Raw genomic sequence first — 5,931 nt, 5'->3', positions numbered from 1 at the left:
TTTTAATTATTTAATATATGGTGTTAATAAGGGTGATTTTTAAAAATGAGCTTTGTTAAGGTATTTCGACGAGTCGTATTTTAAAACGGTACGTAAAATTTAGCGAGTCGTGGGACTTTTTAAGGACTTGAACAATATTTTCAAAAAACGTACCTAAACGAAATATTTTTCGATAGAGTTTTGGGCTTGATGAGATTATTTTATTGCTTAATGGGCCTAAAACTATTTTAATCCATTTATTTTTAATTAAGAGCCCATTAACACGTTATATTATAACTTAAACACCTCATTAGTAAACCCTAAACCTATCTCCACTTGTTGGCCGCCCCCTACCCAATTCAGCAGCAACATTCTGAATTCCAGCAGCCCCATCTTCAAAAATTCTCTCGAAGTTTTCAAGAAAATGTCTCCCCGTCTCTCCAGTGCACGTCCTACGCGAGTATCTTTAAGGTTTCGATCCATAAATCCTTCTTTTTCTCATCATTCACGCTAATATACGCTGATGTGTTTGTGTTTGCATGAGGAGTGTTTAAATCTTTTACGTTGTATCGTTTGTGCCTTGTTTTGTCACGAAATATGCATTTGCTAACATGTGACTCACGGTTTTTGTTGTTGTCCTGAAAGGGGCTGCCGATTTGTGATGCTAGGGGGCTGAACACGTCGAAGATTAGGGTACCTAAAACGTCCCCCACTTTTTTGACTTTAAAAATCTATTAATTTTTTTAAGAATAAACTTGAAAATCAATAATTTAAAATAACTTTAAACATTTCCATAAATCAAAATAATTTAACAATTTAAATCTCGAGTGCATAAATCCCTCAAATCATCAATTACCAAAAATTCAACTTCTACCTTTAACATGATCCAAAAATAACTGCAAAGTGAAGCATAAAATCTCTAATAAAATTCTTAACAAAATCTTTAAATCTTTTAACTATCAAGCTAATGCGGAAAATAAATTCCCTCGGGAGTGTACTGATGTACTCGATCCACTCAAGCGTTAGCGCCTCCTCAATATCCTCATCACTTGCAGCATTCAAACCTATTGAGTCTAATGACCCAACACGTTCTAAACATGAGTAGCAAATAATACATATACAAACACATGCATTAAAATCATACTTATATTTAAAATAACTTTTAAACATAAATAAATCATGAATCGTAAAATCATAAAATCGTAAAGCACTGCATCATTTATCCTTTAAGGTGAAGTTTGATCCTTGAAAGTTACTTGTCTTTTATCCTCTGTTCGACTGCAGTCTTAGCTCCACATACGCATGGGAACGGGCACTAGGAACCGTCATGGAAATACGATCGTCGGGCTCCCTCTAGGGCCTTGTCCCGTAAACGGGCTCCCTCGGGCCTTTTCCCTCACGAAATTCCCATAAAATTATAAGTTCACCGTTCCTTTAAAACGGATCCTTCACATATCCTCTATCCTTTTGTCACAGTCAATTCACATTCCTCAAAACATATTTTCTTTTATTTTTAAAGCATAAAATCTCATAGATTTCCAAAAATATCATTTTAACAGTAAAAATTGCACAGCTTACCATGTTCCATAAAATCTCATATTGTCATTTTAAACATCATAAAATATCATTTAGAATGCGTTATGACCCTTCGAGACGCTGCCAACCTTTTTCGTATTAACTAGGTGTAAAATGACCGTTTTGTCCTTGGACTCTAAAATTCTCGATTTAAAATTTTTCTTACTTTTAATGACATGAACTTATCCCAAATAATTATTTAAGCTTAAATATAATTTTTTATAATTTTACTCTGCTTAATTTGAGGTTTTTCATTTATTTTCGCATTTAATAATTCGTGAGGCGTTTAATTCTTGAATAAATTAAAACTTTAAGATTTTCTTCCTAAACTTTAAACATAGACTTTTTATTACATAAACTACCCTTGTGAGACATAAACCACTCCCGTGGACCCATGGTTCAAAACTTATTCGTTAATTTTCGTAATTTCACCCTTAATAGAACCTACCGAGCCATCTCCCTATTTTGTCGTGCCACGGTCAAGCCAGACCCTAGCCAACCCATTTAGGTACCCTCCTGACAAACCCTGACCCTTAGAACCAGACCTTAGCTCGCGCATGGGCCCTGCACCGAAGATAAAAAAAGGTGCGCGCAAGGGCTTATCAAGCCTAAGACTCCTAGTGACCTTAGGACTCTCCTACTCGAGCCACCACCGAGCCCACCTGACCCTCACCAAACCTTGACCACGTCCAGACCCAACCAAGCCCAGCCCAAGCCCATGAACAATGCAGCGAGCCCCTGCTCGAAGAACAGCAGCCGCACGTGTGTTCTTCCATGGGGCCTATGAGTTTTCTACTCCGACTAGGACTCTATGCTCGAGCCACCCTTGAGTCCAAACCTTCCTGACCCTCTCTGGAACACCTTGAGCCACTTCTTAGATGACCTAGCCCAGCCCTTAACCCTTCGGAGCCCATCAACAAGCATGGGAAGAGTCCATGTGATCATGGACTCTTCCTAACCGACTATCCACGGGTCTTAGCCATGCGAGGACCCTACCAGACCCTAGTACACGACCCTAGCCGAGCCCCAAGCGATAATACAAGCTATCCGTACCCCATGACAAACCCAATTGCACGGCCTCTCCTAAAAAAACCCTAGTTTTTCTTCCCTTGTTCAAGCATAATTCCAACATGTATTTTCCCTTGAATTAATCATGTTCTAATCATATAACATCATACGTTGGCAGCGTACTCGTTGGAAATCATGATATGATCATATATACGTAAAAACGTTCAAAACTTTTGAAAATATTTGACAAAACGTTAAACCATCGAACGTAAATATTTTTCATGCAAAAATAATTGAAACATGCATATTATAGTTTTAATGATGCGTAAAAGAGTTTAGAAAACGTGTCTTTGCATTTAAAACGCTCGAATATACGATCGTCGGCGAGGGTCACGAAAAGGGACGAAGGGCGTCGAAGAACCCTAGCTTTTTCCTCATTGAATTTTTCGAAAATATGAAGGTGTGTTGTGTGCAAATTTCGGCTGGTATGAGCCCTTGGAAGCCTAGGTTTTCAATTTATAAATTTTTAATTTGCATGTTAATGAGTTTTGGTTTTGGGCCTCAAGGTATGGGAGCAAATGGGCCTAATCAATTTAGTTAAATTGCGCCCAATAAATTTTATTTAATTGTAAAATAAAAGTTTATAAAAATTAGTTTTCAAAAATAATATTTTTTTTTCTTTAAAAACTCCTCGTTTGCCCAAAACCGGCTTCTCGAAAAAATCGAGCTCGTGTCATAAAATAATTCGAATTGTATAATTTTTAGAAAATTTAAATCATTTTTTTTATCATATTAAGAAGCCTTGCAAATATTTAGTGAAAAATAAATATTCTTGTCTTGGTAGTCCCCAGTCTCTTTTCCTCAGCTTATTATCGAATATTCGGGTAAAATCCTTCAATTTCATGAAAACATGCCATACAATCATTTAATCATGCAACCATACCATATAATCATATACTATGCATCAAGTAAGAATTTAAAAATCAATTAATAAAAAAATTATGAAATATAATTCATTTGCATGCATGTGGTTTATGTAGGTTGATTTTCGAGCAATAAAAATCCTCTCCCCCTTAAAATAAAATTTCGTCCTAGAAATTAAGACGTACCGAATAGTTCGGGAAATCGATTCCTCATTTCTGATTCCGTCTCCCAGGTGGCTTCTTTCTCCGAGTGATTTAGCCATTTAACTTTGACCATCTTTATCACCTTGTTCCGCAACTTCCTTTCTTGTCTACTCAAGATTTGATTAGGCCTCTCTTCATATGACAGATTTGGTGTAAGTTGCAGTGGTTCAAATTTCAGTACATGCGAAGAGTTTGACATGTACTTGCGAAGCATCGATATGTGGAAGACATTGTGGACTCCTGCAAGATTAGGTTGCAACGCCACTCGATATGCTAATGCTCCCACTCTTTCGAGTATCTCGAATGGTCCAATGAATCTTGGGCTAAGTTTGCTTTTCTTGTCAAATCTCATAACACTCTTCATAGGTGCTATTTTTATGAACACGTGATCACCCACTGCAAACTCGAGATCTCGTCTCCTTTGGTCCGCATAGCTCTTCTGTCGACTTTGAGCAGTTTTCATTCTTTCTCGGATCTTGGCTACCATTTCTGTAGTGTGTTGAACTATTTCGGGTCCCAACGTAGCTCTTTCTCCTACTTTGTCCCAATGGATAGACGATCTACATTTCCGTCCGTAGAGTGTCTCGTATGGAGTTATTCCTATGGATGATTGATAGCTATTAATGTAAGTGAACTCCACTAGAGGTAACTTTGGTTCCCAACTCCCTTGAAAATCGATCACGCATGCTCGGAGTAGATCCTCTAATATCTATATGACTCTCTCGGACTGACCGTCGGTCTGAGGGTGAAATGCGATGCTGAATAGTAGCTTAGTACCCAACGCTGCACGCAGACTCTTCCAAAATGACGAAGTGAAACGTGTGTCTCGGTCTGACACTATAGACATTGGGATACCATGCAATCTAACTATCTCGTGAATATATAGCTCTGAATACTGGGTCATGAAAAAAGTCGTCTTCACTGGTAGGAAATGTGTTGATTTAGTAAGACGGTCCACTATTACCCAAATGGCATTGAGTCCTTTCACTGTTTTTGGCAATCCTACCACGAAGTCCATAGTAATATTCTCCCACTTCCATTTGAGAATAGGAAGTGGTTGAAGCATTCCCGCTGGTCTTTGATTCTCTGCCTTCACCTGTTGACATGTCAAGCATTCAGATACAAAACGCATAATATCTAGCCTTGCACTTTAACTTGTTTACCGACTCATATGGGTCATCAGGTGGCAAGGTTGTGTGTTTTGTCGAAACATATAGAAGTAGATTCATTGTAGTCGGGGATTCACTGCTTATCTTCGGGTATGAATATCATATGTGATCTCATGTGTATATAGTTTGAAATCTCTGATCAGAGTGTAGATGGTAATTAAGAAAGGGGTTTCTTAGATTACACCAACGATGCAACTACGACATGACACATAATATTGATTCTTTGACAACTCTCGATATACCAATAGTTGTCAAATCGATCAGGATATATGAGATAAAGGGACCGTACTGTACGCTAACCATAATGGAATGATTCTTGCATGGACTAACATTTGATACCTAGGAATCATGTAAGCGATGATGCTAGGCGTTTAACATGATTGGTTGGGTACTATTAGACTTGAGTTCTGACGTTCTTATTATCAAGGAGTTGATAAGTAAGAATGGAGCGACTGAGATATGCTGATATAAGGACATGTTTAGTCTTGAATTACATTGAGATGTGAACTCACTGCTAGTTGTATCAATAAACCATCGAGGAAACACAAGTACTATCTTTCTAGATCCTGTTGAGAAGGAAATTAGTTCAATGTATGAACATCTTATAAATGAGTTTATAAGCACAAAGAAAATTAGAAGTATGATTTCTACAAGGGAATGTAACTTTTAATTTGTGGAGGTGTTCCTAAATTAAAAGTTGGTCAAATATATAATGTATTTGAAAATTATGATTTTCATAAACATTGTTATCGACTTAATTATATTAATGCAAGTGTTAAATTAATTAAACACTAGTGGACCTAGTAGAGTCTAAATAAGTAAATTAATTCAAGTGTTGAATTAATTAAATACATTGGGTCTTGTAGATCTCAAATGAAAATAATTATTCAACTAGTGAACTTAAATAAATTCAAGTAAGATTTAATTGATATCAAATGTGTTTAAGATATTAAAATAATAGTCCATGGACTTTGTACATGTTACAAGCCCAAATAACATGCTAGGGAGGTGAAAGGTTGGAAGTAAACTTTTTCAAATTAAAGGCTAGCATGCCTTTGGAATACACAACAATT

The sequence above is a fragment of the Primulina huaijiensis genome, chromosome 2 (assembly GCF_012295235.1).
Source record: "Primulina huaijiensis isolate GDHJ02 chromosome 2, ASM1229523v2, whole genome shotgun sequence".
Classification (NCBI taxonomy): domain Eukaryota; kingdom Viridiplantae; phylum Streptophyta; class Magnoliopsida; order Lamiales; family Gesneriaceae; genus Primulina; species Primulina huaijiensis.
This window is presented reverse-complemented; position numbering follows the sequence as displayed.